The 14,875-nt window shown below is 38.8% G+C and overlaps 1 protein-coding gene across 2 annotated transcripts in view; it reads right to left on the reverse strand.

The window, feature by feature from the left end:
* Positions 1-14,875, reverse strand: part of camsap2a (calmodulin regulated spectrin-associated protein family, member 2a) — a 68,506-nt gene that overhangs the window by 40,034 nt on the left and 13,597 nt on the right. The window lies entirely within an intron of this gene.

Genomic DNA, 14,875 nt, shown 5'->3' on the forward strand with positions numbered 1-14,875 from the left:
TTGCACATTGTGATGTGCTGTGATGGACCCATCAATGAATCATCTTGTCTATGTGTTTGTGTCCCATCCATTTAGGTTGAAATCAGTCTTGATGTGGGAAGGCGGCACACAATGAAGCAAAATAAAAATAATCAATATATGAGTAATAAGTTATAAGCCTGTTTTGAAAATGTAAGGACTAGAAAGTACAGATATTTGTCTAGAAATGTAAAATGAAAAAGACAGTATTATAATTAATTACTTCCTATCTCTGGTCGTTTCCTGCAGACTGAATATTTGAAGGATTTTAGCCAGCATTCTCAGTCATTGCTGCTTAAGAGCCCACAGCCCTCTATCACCAGCTTCAAAGGTCAAACCCAACAGCAATGGTCAACACCTTGGCCAAGTGTAAAATGGTGCATGATAAGAGACTGATAGATGAGAAAATAAACTCAGGTTGTTTCCTTGGCACTGCATCTACAGAGAAAGATCTGACCACTTTTCTCTGAGTAGAACTGGACCATGACAGCGTTTTAATCTCAGTAATGGATTGAGATGTCAGACTACAAGAGAATCTGATACTCTAATAGAATTAAGATAAGACATACGCATAAAAAACAGCATTTTCTGCATGTTATTGATTGCACACTAGGCCAAAGATCTGTTAGGGCCAGTGAGACAGAACGAGACATGAAGCCAATAAGAAGAGTGTGAGCTGGGCTGAAAAATATGCATCTGAAAAATGCCAGTGGAGTTGTACCAGTTTGTACCAATTCGTACAAAAACTAAACTGAAAGTTAAATGTGAAGTAAAGAAGAGCCACTGCATTAGCATGATACTGTAGGTGAATGGAGAGCGAGGCGTTCAAAGGGCAGTGATTTATAGGATTGGACCAGGACTCCAGATCCTCCACTGTGCTGTACATCTGAAACTCTGTCTTCAGTTGAACGCTCCCTTGTGGCTGTTGCCCTGGAAACAAGTGAATTCATCCCTGGTTACAAGACCCAGTTTGCTCACAGCGACTGCTAGCCTTTAAGAAGCCAGAATAAGACATCTTCCTGACAACAGTCCAATTAATAGAATTGGCATCCTTTATAAGCTGCTCTGCTCATTATTATCACTGACTGGAGGGTTTTATTTTGAAAAACTATAAATATAAAGGACACATAATCATGAACATGAACAACAGTGTGTAGCTGTGAACATTTTTAACCAACTTACGTGTCCTACTTTTCATTGGGTAAGACAGTGGTTGGTTCAGTTCTATGTCATCAATCAGTTAGAGGAAGTTTATCAGTTAATCTAAGACTCGGACTCAGACAGTTATATTTGCTGTTTGTTGAATGACTACTCCTGGACTTTGGCTCTGCTCCCAAAAGGAAATATTTACAAATATTATGTTTCAGTTTCTTGTCTGACATTTTCCATGGAAGGGAACAAGTAAAGGTGTGGTTACCAGTTTTATGCTGCAATATGCAAACATCTTTATGCAACCAGTTTCACTATTTAGTATGCAAAGCTGATATAGCAGAAAATGTATGAGGACTTGTGCTATACCTCTCTTTCAAATGGTGGATACCTGTTTTGGGGTTGGAAGTCACTCACATATTCCTTAATCCTTATCCACAATGTTGTTGTGTTTCTCGTCATGACAACACATTCTCTCCAATCATTACAAGTCATGTCATTGGTTTGGTTTCCAACAAAAATAAGGACTACTTCTAATCATTTCAAGACTACTCATTTATTAACTATGTTGTCTTCACAGGCCAACAAGTGAGACAAAGCTAATTCTGATTTGAAAACATTTTTTCTCCATATCCTTACATAGAAAAATATTACATTTTTGTAATGATGCAAACTATACATAAATAAAAAGAATGAGATGCAAAGGAAAGATGCACAGATAGTATATTAATTGTCAGCTAATATTTACACAGTATCAACAATGTAAAGCTACTTGAATGAATTATGAGTGTTACAGGTAATGAGAAAAGTCAGACGTGTTAGTGTGTTTGCCTCAGAGTGTAATAATAATGTATGTGGAGTCACGATTTACTTCCACGGCATCACTCTGTTTACATGGAGTTAATAATGAGGCACAGAGGTAAACTGTGAAACAAATAAGTTAAACAAAAATACATGCAAGACATTTACAAACAATTAAAATATGAGCATAATTATGTCTGCCAGACGTAAGCCTCGAGGGGATCATGCGCATGTCCATGTGTGGAACTGTCCGCAGAGCATCTTGCATTCTACTGAGTCCATCAACCTAATGTATTTTTTTAGCACATTTATGACTGAATAGTTAAGAACATCTCATGGTTGCAGTAATTTACAGTTCAAAAAAAAATCCATTTATTGACTGCTCTGTTTTACCACCATCAACTGCTGACTCCTCGCTCCTCTTAATTGGCAAGTAGGGTCTGCAAGTGATCAAAAACTGCATCAGTCTGGAATCTTGTTTCCGCTACGGACAACATACATGGTGGTCACGTAAGTGGATTCTTTTGTTGGCATTTTCAAGATAATGTAATCTGCATATTGTCTTTCCTTCATTCCACTACTCATGCATACACACTGGACACTGCAGTCCACTGCATGCTACACCTGGTGGAGATCTGTATTTTAAGTTTATTCTTGGTTACACTGAAGAATAAACCCATATAGTGTTTGTGGATCAGTTTGTATATTTATTCCAGGATCTCAGAGCCAATTAGTTTTAATAGAAAGTTCCACTCTAAATTTAGAGATTTGTGTATTATTACCAATAACTGCAGACTATCCTCAAGAAGAAGCATTGGTGGCTTTGCTGAAAACAACTGATGTGTAAATTCAATGCAAAAGTAAGAAAAGTTGCCAAGTTCTTATACTGAAGCAAAAGGAGGAGGTTGCTGTTTTGGATGAGTGTACAAAGTATGACTCTGACACGTGACACAGATGTTCACTCCTAGTCCTCCTTTGCTTTCTTTCACTATGGCCGATCTTTTGTGATCTTCCCTCAAACTTAACTTCCCCATTCACCACCACAGTCTGTGTTCTACAACCATAATTAGACTTTCTCAGTAGTTGGACAGGTCCCCATTCTACCAGTGTCAAATACAACTGATGAGCCTTTGCTTTGTCCCCTTCTGTTGCTTGCAGATATTAATTTATATATTTAGTTTGCAAGTTTATTTTTGAAGACTGATGCCCAATTAGCCCATGCTAACTAGCTATGTTGCATCATGAAACAGATGCTGTGTTATGAAAGGCAAGTTCAAAGCAGCACAGAATAGAATTTGCATAAAAAACATTATTTCTCTACATCATAACAGACCAGCACAGAAGTACAGAGCCTCTAAATTTAAATCTTACTCATACATATTTACATACTGAGCGTATGTGAGACAAGACACAGTACTAACATGTAACTGATCATTTAGGTAGTGATGTAAGCTACTAAATGTGGAAAATCCAACAATATAACATTGTCTTTGCTGCAGCGTGGTGATATGATTAAGGCCTGTGCACTCTTAGAAATAAGGGTTCCAACAGGGTTCCTCTGAAATGGTTTGCCAAGCGTTCTCTGTAAGACATGGGTTCCATTAAGAACCCTTTTCAACTAAAGAACCCCTTCTAGAAGAAAAAGTTCTTCAAGAATTTCAACAATTCTTTGGCCTAGAGTTTGTCAAGGGTTCTTTGTAACATAATAAAAAAGGGTTCTCGTTTCAACCCCCTGAGTGGGTTCCAGATAAAACCCTTGGAATACAAAAAAGTTCTCCGTAGAAGCCCTGAGTGGATTCTAGATTAACTTGGAATATAAAAGGGTTGGCAGTAGAACCCCCTGGGTGGGTTCTAGATAAAACTCTAGGAATGTAAAAAGCTTCTTGGTAGAACATCTGGTTGCATTCTAGATAAAATCGGGATACAAAAAAGGTTCTCGGTAGAAATCCAGGATGGGTTCTTGCTAGCACCTTTAGGCGGAAAAAGGGTGTGGCTACAAACCCCAGAGAAGGTTCTAGGTGGAACCATTACACCATATAGGGGTTTACTGTAGAAAGTCTCGCAGGGGCTTCTAGGTGAAACCTTTTACAGATACTTCAAGGTATAATCCTTTTCATTCGGTTCTAGGTAGAATCCTCTGAAAGGGTTCCAGATGTGATGTGATGAAATTTCTACCAGGAACCAAAAAGGGTTCTCCTGTGGGGAGAAGTAGAAGAACTTGAATGTTTCTATGTGGCACCTTCATTGCTAAGAGTGTGCAAACCCAGAGATCTGTGTGTTTTAGCTCTTGGCTGTGACCTTTGTAAGTCTATACTGTCTTTGTGTATTCACCGCACACTACCCAAGAATCAAACCACCAAATATTTATACTTGGGCGGCAGCTTTTCCATGAGCTAACCCAATTAATCAAAGTTAAAGTGGCCTCTTGAAGATCTACAGTGATGCAGTGCATCAGACTCAGAGAACAAAGCATTACAAACATCACTTGAAGGTTTTATGATGAAAGTGAAGAGCTATGTTGTTCACTCACTCAAATTGCTCATTTTAAGTGTTTTTACAGTTCTGAAATGAATTTGCTGCGTGACACTACATTAGCTTAATGCTTAATTTCCACTATCTCTGATGTGGCAACCCAGCAACAAACCAATCCCATTTAATAATATGCTGCCAAGATGTTTCCTATTGGCCTTCATTTAGCCTGTCCAAACATTGTAAAACATTATCTCAGAGGCGCACAAACAACCAAATTTGCAGGGCACAGTTACAAATCTGCTGTGTATCCTCATAACAAACGATCAACTCAAGGCAAGACAAATTTTCAAAAGGCCAAAGGACCAGCGTCATTCCTCAAAGGCCTCTTTTCCCTCCAGTTTCCTTCCTCTCTGCTCAGCAATTTGAGGATATTGATTTGGTTCTGCTGTGGTCTGATGAGATACAATGACAACAAGGAGAAGTAATCTTGTTTACTTGACCACAGGCCCACAGTATCTAATCATATTGAATGACACCAGGCTATTGTGTGGGAGGAAGGGGCTGGCGTACGATCACTGCTCATTCTAAGGTTGTGGTGTTTTTGTCACTACGGTCATGGATGTTTTATAAAGTGAGAAAGTAACTTCTTTCAGCACGTTAAAGTCAGGGACGTAAGCAGTTAGTGATAGTTTGAATAAATTGTTTAACCTTTTTTGACATAATACTTAAAATGCGAAACCTACAGTTTCATTCCCTCTGTGTAAAGTCAGCCAGGTTAAAAATGAAATTAAATGGATAAGAAGAGCAGAAGAGAAGAAGCAAACATGATGAATGGTGATGCAGATGATATGGTGTCATACCATTGTTCTGATGGCCCATTATTCCGAAACTTCAATAGTCTGAAAAAAATGTCCCATTGGACCGAAAGTCTATTTGTCTAGCAGCCCATTGTCCTGAAAAACAAACGCCCCCTGTACCGATGACCCCGACTTACTTACCTACATAACTTAACTGATGTAACCAGAAACTTATTGTAATTCAAACCATATTCTTTTCGTAAACGTAACCAAGTAGTTTTGTTGCCCGAACCTAATCAAACTGTGATAGTTTCTCAACATGAACCACGTGTTTATTATTGTTACCTTGACAAAGAAGGTCACCTGGCCATGATGGTGACCTGACATTTGTATGTCAAAATACACTAAGACATTATGGGTAAAAATACTCAAGGGAGAGTGTGTATTTTTGGGACAGTGGACAGTGAATTCAAAGCAGTGGGCCTTTGTTTTATTGATTACAGGCTGTTGAACAAATGGGCTGCAGGAACAATAGGGTGCTGACAAACAGAGGCAGTTTACAGTGTAATGTCTAATTATGTTTAATTACATGTAATTGCTCGAAATTCTGAAACAAAGAACAATTAAAGCATCATGTATGACAGCAACGTAAGTATTGCTAGTGTTCTTTGGAATTTCTTTTGAGCTTTTTCAGAGTTTAAAGCTTTTACTACCGGGAACTGTTTGAAATAATAGGGAAAAGAATTTGACACAACATTTTCCTCATGCAGATTTCAAAAACATTAAAACATTGATTGAGACAAAAACTCAACATTTCAGTTGTGATATTTAAACACCAATTCAGCTGTTTGCAGTCACACAGAAGCCTAATGATTTTGAACAACTAAAAAGACATCTATGGATCACACTAAAGGGCCTGAGATCAGAAAGGTGAAGTGTTGACTTTTACTTCAAAGTGACGACTTGTTGCAACACAACAGTTTCTGAAGGCCATGATTTATGCATGTCATGTTTTATATGCCAAATTTACAAAACCTGATTCTGCATTTCAACCTCAGATTTTATGGCAGGAGAGAAATAACAGTGTAGGATAACAGTGGTGCTATAAATCTATCATATCACTATCAGCACTAATTGGCTGATAACAAAAAATAAGCTAACCCTATAATAGAGCTTCTATGTTTCCTTGTTGCGTCAAAATAGATTTAACTGTCTCATTATACTTGGATAGATGTGGAAAATGCCTCTTTAAATGTCCTCTACACTAAAAAAAACATATAAAAAGCAGATAATATGCTGCATTAGTTGTGAGTAAGAACTGCTGTACTGTGTAACGCTCACAGAAATGAACAGTGAGTGAAGGGTCAGCTGACCATGTGTAAATGCCAGATGAAAGCTAGAAGGAAGAACTCAGTAACTGGATGGATGCAGAGTAGTCATTAGATGGAGAAAAGAAGTGGAGGAAGCAGGGAGGGAGGAATAATGGGAAGCAGGAAAGATGTAGATCCTTCACTGCCCAAAGAAAGGTTTAGCCTTTCTCATTATTAGAGCAGACCTGCCTGTCGTTGGTTTGTTCGTTTCCTCTGTGATATCTCATGACGTCATGTTTTCTAACCTTTAGGTTCGGCTGAGCACATATGCCTTGCTTCAACATTGCTTTACTTCAAATTTATATAGCCACACATCCATACCTTGGAGCCGCCCAGTGCAACCTCAGTCTTCCATCGTTGGCCAGTGAGCAGCTCCACTGGAGCGTTCAGGGATCAAATGCCTTGCTTGGGGCTATCTAGATGGCTGTAAGAAGGAAAAATGTTGCTAATTCACTCCATCTGATTACTTTCCCTGGACGCAAAATGGTGACCCTCTGATTATAACACTCATACTCTAACCTTTTATTCCTGCTTCCCCCAAGATGCTGCCTTTATCATATGCTGACTATGAAAACTATACTGTTAGCTATTTTAATCACACTTTGATGAATGAATTTCACACAGTCATCCACTCATGAAGCATTCTGTACACTTTTAAAAACAAAGGTGCTAACTAGATCTATAAAGGGTTATTTGGCTTGTCCCCAGAGGAGAACCCTGTTTGGTTCCAGGTAGAATGCAACATAAAGAGTTATACCTAGAACCATCTGTGAAGGCTTCTATCCAGAAACTTTTCGTATTCTAAAGGTTAATTCGTGGTTAATGTGGTCACGGCAGGGTCATTCTCCAGTCCATGTATGACAGTCATCAGCTGTCAGTTTGTCACTTTGTGCAAGCAGAATACTTCTATAGTAACCAACTAACATACCAACCACTAGCCAATCATAGACTTGGAACTGACGGCATCATTTATGGAGGCCTCTGCAGAGTTTTGTATTTTGACCGGAGTGTGGTGCTCTGAGTCGACCGTCTGCAGACCCTCAGCAGAACTCTGCACTCGCTGCACAGCCCGTCCAAACCATGAACACTGGAAACACTGTAGGATCCATAAACTACACTTTAGGGTGCCAAAAAGAACCCAACCAAGGGGTTCTACCGAGAACCTTTTTATATACCAAGAATTTAATCTAAAATTTATCCAGTGGGTTAAACTTTTTATTCCAAGGATAAAATCTAGAATCCATCCGGGGGGTTCTAAAAAGAACCTTTTTATATTCCAAAAGTTCTTCCAAAGCAAATGGTTCTGGCTAGAACCTCAGCCCTTCATGAAGAACCCTTTTGGAACCTTTATTTCTAAGTGTGAAAAGACAATCATACACACACACACACACACACACACACACACAAGCTTTTTTTGTGCTCTCTCATCTAAGCTGATTACATCAATAAATCTTGTTTTGATTTCTCATGAGGTAACAAGATGCTCCTTCACGGCCAATATCCTCTTTTTATTATGCCGCTACATTGCTGGGTCTCTGTATTTCCACCCGGGGAGATAGTAGGCCAACGCTGTTCATTTTTAATACAGCTTCTTGTTGAAAGAGGAGAGATGAAAATCCACCGTAGAAGCCTGATTTAACATCGCACAAAAGGAAGTGCAAAAACAAACCGCAGCGACCCACAAAAAGATGATGTGTGATGTATTTTACCTCAGCTTTGTGCATCTGTTGTAAATACACTAAAATCTCTGTTGTCAGAGCTCTGAGCTGCTTGTTGTGGCCTGAACCAGGTAGCAGAGGATGCACAATACTTCACTCACTCACCATAAAGGATGTCTGAAAAACTGTTTCTGTGAAATCATTAGAATTAATCACGGCACTGGCTTTAATCCACTGCAAAATGACCTGAATTGAGGTAATGACTAGAGCAATGGCTTTACCACATCTTACAGGAAAAAGCTTTAAAGGTCTTCAACGGTCATGGCTAATGATCATCCTGTGCCTGTTTTTATTTGAGTGCAAGGCTTCATTGATTATTTATGACGATCCTTAAAGTTTCTAAAGAAACTTCTATTTGAAAAAATGGGAGCAGAAAATGACCATGAACTGATCTTAAATCACCAAACGTCTGCACTGCAGTCTCCTGGACCTCCTCAGGACTCAGGAAACTCACATACACACACCCACAGAGTGATTCAACATTAACTCAGGGGTGATGTAATATTGAAATGCAGTCTGCTTTTAGTATTACAGCTCTCCTGTCCAGTCCCAGAGGCTCCACGCTGGGGCATATGTCTAAAAATTGAATCTGTGTTGCTTCAGGTAACTTCACGCCAACTCAACTGGACATGGAAAAGCTCTCAGCTGTACCTCTTTCTGGTCTCTTTTGAAGGTCATAACAAGTACTATAAAGTTAAAGGAAAAGGCAGTACCAGTGAAAGATCTTCTAGCTTTTTCATAGGAATATATATTATTTACATTAGTGAAAAAGAAAGAGACTGCAAGATACAACAAAGTTGTATTGTGTTTGCCAGATGGATTTGATACATGGCAACATAACAAGGAATTCAGATAATCACATTAAGAACACTGTTCTGTGGCAACTTACTTTAAGAATAAATATAATTATTTCTTAATTGAACCTTTATTTTACCAAGAGAGTCCCTACAGATTTATGTAACACTCTCTCTCAAGAAAAGATGCAGCTATTAATCGGCCAGTGACAAAAACGGACCAGCTGATCAGTGTGAAATACGTCTGATTCTGTGCTTGTCAAGTTTACATGCATGCACTGCACAGTGGTTCATGTAGAGATGCACAATCCACTTTTTTCAGTTCTGGTCTGATTTCAATATCTGAATTTGGATATCTACCACTACTGATACTACACCACTCTCTTTTTGACCATCATCATCATCATCATTATTATTATTATTTTTGTTGTTGTTGATGACATTATTTGGGGCTTTGGGAAACACTGATTTACATTTTTCCACAATTTTGTGATACGTTATAGACCAAACAACTAATCACTGGATCAAGAAAATAATCAACAGATTAGTCAATAATTAAAATTATCATGAGTTGCAGCTTTACTCCCAACTTTGCTACAAGGTGGCATGTCAGAAAATCCTGAAATTACAACTAAAGTGATGTGAAAGTTTGAAGAAATACCCTAGAGGTGACATACAAAACGAACTGAACTGAACCATTTAATTAACCGATTTGTTTCCAGTAAATGGGGTTAATCAATCACCAATCACACAGGCAGCACACTGCATTTCTCCTTAATCGTTTCAGTGACCCAGAACTGCATGTTAACTTTGGACAAGTTCTCCCACTATTATCAAAACTTTTTTGGAAACATAAAACATTCCCCTTTTCTGACTTTTTCTCTGCAGTCTTTCCTTTTTAAATGGAGACATGGCATAACTCTTTTAACAGCTTGCCCAATTGAGAGCAGAAATAAAAAATGCTCTCACAAACACAATTACACACATGCCCATGCCCACTTTTGGATGCACAAAATACCAACTGTGAGGTCTGGCATCGGTTGTGGGAATGGAGCTTTTAAGCAGCATACCTTCCCCCTCCATATGCTCTCAAAGCCAACCTAGCAATTATATGGAAACCTCAAAGCTAACCTTAGAACACTATCTGGGGACAGGATCATGGCTACCAGCCAGTGTTGACCTACCCTGCAGATATGCCTGCACTCCAAATCTCTCCATCATGTTTGAAAAGGCCCACTGTTCTGAAACTGTTTCATGTGTAGATAGTGATTAAATAATATTTGATATAATTTAAAGGTAAAAGTCACTCCTTTTACATAAACGTGACAGGCATTTACCTGGCGTTAAGACTGAACCCCTGTGAGAATGCAGATAGGATTTTGATGGAAATTTGCTGTCACTTAAATCTGGTACAATGCATCATTCCCCACTGTTTCTAAACAGTTATGTATTCTCATACACTGTCTCTGTCCAAAAAAATTACTTTCCTATTTTTGTCTTTCACACTAAGTGAGATCTCATTGCAAGCACCCTAAAATTGGGTCTTCAACAAAGCAGAGCACTGTGAAAGATTATTAACTTTGCAGATTATCTGCAGAGCATTGCCAGATTTAACCAGTTACCAGTTCAGGATCATGGCTCTTTGTCTGGCTGCACAACTGACTGTGCAAAATATCTACTTATGTGCAGAGAAAGAGAGAAAACTGTGTTACATACAGATCTTTTATACAGCAGCCATATTAATATGAGAGCTGAGGATAAACACAAGTGTCATCAGTGATACTAATTACTAATCAACAGTCCCTCCAGGAAGTTGTGATCACAACAATGTCAGATTTGACCAATCCCAGTGAACTTTGCGTTTGTCTGATCATCGCACCTTTTACGCAAATTTGATCAATCATCATTGCTTCCTGGGAGTTCAACTAATCAGAGCAGTCCCCTGTGCAAACCTCATACATCGTCATACAACGTCTTTTTGGGAATGAGAACACTCAGAACAGAGTTCAAGTTTCAATGAAACAGGCAAAAAAAAAATGCAATTTTCACTTGCTACAGCAATTTTATTGCAAAAATGACCTAAAAACACTGGTACATGCATCATGATTTTTCAGAAGAGTTGCCATGAAAACAGGCGCATTATGCCACAACAATCCCCAAAAAAGCCGGCAATAGCAGCACCCTGACTCTGTTTGCCCTAAATGGAAAGGATATTAGATTGATAACACCTGTATTTACCCTACGATTTCATGTGAGGCTGCTGTGAAAAAGGTCTAAAATTGTTGGTTTTGTTGTTGTTTCTATGTACCATTTTATACAACATTAAAAGGTAAAGCAGTGAATGTATTGTTCCCTGATGGAAGTTCATTCACTTAAATTCTAAACACATTATTGCTATATAATTGTGTTGTACTCGAGATTTGACATGTTGACGGTATTTCTAAACTGAAACACATTCTATGAATAATAATGCCTGTTTTTTATTTAATCTCAGAAAATGGGATTTCTGTAAAAAGCTCTGCTCATGGCAAAATCTGCAGCAGCATAAATTCATTACAGATTAAGTGCTATTACTGCCTCACCAATCCTTACATTTGTAATGTCAGTAATAAGGGAAAACCAGGTAAATATTTTAAGACCTGTACAGTGAGGATGATTTTTCATAAAATCCCCTGCTCTACATTCAAGAGAAAATTATTCAGCTTTTCTCTATTAGTATAATAAGCTTACTGGGCCATTACACTAGATCAGAACAAAAGATGTAGAATTTCATAATAGCACAGTTACAAATCTGCACATTCACGAGAGAAATTTTTACTTTCTTTTTTACATATGCCGACTGAAAACTTCTCACACTGTAGAAAGCAGTAATACAGAAAAATCTTTTTCAAATAAGTGTGAACATTTGTGTGTATTTTCAGCACTAAACTGAGAACTAGATGTTGTGTCTTGTGCATTGAACTTTAGTATGTGAAAAAAAATCTGTCAATGGACAGGTTACTCCTTCAGGCTGAGCCACCAGGCACTCATCTGTGATCTCCTTTCTGAGGCCCGGCCCCAGAGGAGACCAAACACACCAATACATACAGGAAATGTCTTTGATTCTCAGTCTGGACCCTCACCTGGGGTCAATTTGCCATGGGTAACCCTACCAGGAGCTGTTTCCTTTGAAAACAAAGCTCTCAGGGGCGCACAAGCTCCTTCACATTTAATTCATTTTGAAAAATATGTGGGCATACTATAAACGAATGATCTTTTAAGATGAAACACCCCTAACCCTAACAACCACTGGTACTGACCTGTGTTGTATCAGCTGATGTGGAACATTAACTTAATCATGTTTTCCTCTTTTCACTGCTCAAAGGCCTCTAGACAAACATGCTCCTGTGTTCAGGGTTGATAACCATCCCTATATGATGTCTGATACATCATCATGTGCACTCAGCATTACTGGTTTCCTTCGCAGATACAAAAACCCTATATATTGAATTAAAAACACAAACAAACAACAGCCTAAAACAGAATCTAACAACAGTGCAGAAAGATGCTCAGGACATCACATGGCATCACATAATGTGCTCGCTGCCCACCCATCCATACTGTACTGCCTGAGAGTCGCCGCTGGCATTGAGCATAACATACTGGCTGTGACTTCGCTGAAGCTGAAGAGGACAGAAAGTACTTGGATGGGCTTCCCTTCCACCCTGCTGCTTCAGCTCGTCTTTGTTCGTAAGATCAAGGACAGAATAAGGACAGAGGAAGCTAGTCTGATGTTGAGAAGTATCATTTCTGCCTGGCACTCGGCTCGGCTCTCTGTACTTCACCTTATGTCTGTGTGCACGTGCGTCTTTGTGTTTGACGCCGTCCGCCTGCTCGTGAATCCAGCATCTCAGTATTCTCTGCCTCTGAAGGTTGTGGCGGTGGTCTCGCAGCACATAGCTGCACATGCGAGCACACAGTGTGCATACGACATATGCGAGCAGAATCACCCCCACTCTCGCACCCACCTACACACACGCATAACACCCAGCCTACTGGAGTGTAACCATGGAAACGGGGCGCCTGCCCAATAGGGGTTGTGATGGAGGCAGCAGAAGAGAGGAGGAAGTGTATTCACCTCTATTCATCCAGGCTGTACATGAGATGATGAATCAATCTGTCATACAGCAAACTGAACAAACACAATTTTATGAATATAGAATGTTAATATAATAATCTTCATATATTCAAATGTAGTGATCCAACACAGAATATTAAAAATATTTGATGAATATAAACTACTGCTTATATTTATCCCAAAACTGCAGGCTGTAGCACAATGGTTTTGTTACATTCTTGATAAAATGTAAAAGCCTAATCACTACTTCCTACAGCCAAATAATATGTTATTATATGTTATATATGTTATTATTTCATATAGCTTACATCTGTATGTAGGATATTTATCTGAGATCATTTTAAAATATTTTAATGTATTATTGTCTTTGAACTCAAATGCTTTGGGATCAATGTACTTCTGATTTCGCTGCATACTACTTGAATTGTTAAATGTTTTGAAATGCTTGGATTGTTGGATATTAACCACGCCTGCATCACAGAGCCCATCAGCCCATTAGCTAATGTTCATATATGGGTGTTGTAATCATCTTTTTCATAGTTTAATGACTAGTACCCAACTGGGATGAAAATGTCCATCTGAGCAAATTTTCATCCCGGTATTTTGGCAGAATATTCCATTAAGAAACTTCTACTGGCATAACATTGTTCCATGGTTCCATGTTGTATTTAGAGATACTAAAAGAACAGGGTGTAAAATTTACATCTATCACACCTTATACCAGGTGTCCTTAAAGTGCAGCCAGGGGGCCAACTCAGAAACATTTTGCATGGCCACATGACAAGAAATGCATGTATTATATTTTAATCATTACATTTCAGTAACCTTCACTTTCGATAGCCCACATGTAATACAGCAAAATCTAAGACTAACCCCTTGGCTGCATAGAAACTGCAACCTCCTCAGAAGCATCTGTCAGGTTACAAATGACAACTTGTAGAAAGCTGCAGGTTACGTGCCAACTAGTGGCACCTCGAGTCTCACAGGAATTATGTTCTGTCATCACTGCCAGTGCTTTAGACTGGTAGAGATTAATGTGGACGAGATCTGGAAAGGCCACCACAGATAAAATGCTGTATGGTTGAGGAGAAAAGGAGGTTTCAGGAAAAAACTGATCAACTTTTACTTTGAAATAAAATTATGAAAGCAACCACACATCCTATGATAAGTTCATGGTTTTTCCTCTGTGGCCCTGAATCATATGCTGGCTCCCTGTTCAGCACTCAGTCATCAAACCTTCATGAATCCCTGGTTTATACTTATTTGAGGGAACAGCTCGTATTGACGATGGTGTGTCATCATTTATTTCACATCTACTGTAGCTAAGACAATCAGTCGTACAACATACAACACTTAATAAGTCTGAAAGCACTGTGATTAATTTGCCAAAAGGCTAACAATACATGCAAAACATCCTTACATTGACAATAAATCAATTCTTGTAAGTGTTTTCTCTCTGAAGCAGCATGGATTCAACAAGAATTGTAGAATAACTCTGTTCATGTACACATTAGAGGTGCTTTTGCCATCGAGGTTGGGCTTAAAAGCATTCTCTAACATAGGTGACTATAAACCTGTCTGTTTTATGGCTTTTCTGACATACAGACACAGCACCCATATAGTCAATAAAGAAACTCAG

Source organism: Lutjanus erythropterus, chromosome 7 (genome assembly GCF_056507025.1).
Source record: "Lutjanus erythropterus isolate fLutEry1 chromosome 7, fLutEry1.hap2, whole genome shotgun sequence".
NCBI classification, from domain to species: Eukaryota; Metazoa; Chordata; class Actinopteri; order Lutjaniformes; family Lutjanidae; genus Lutjanus; species Lutjanus erythropterus.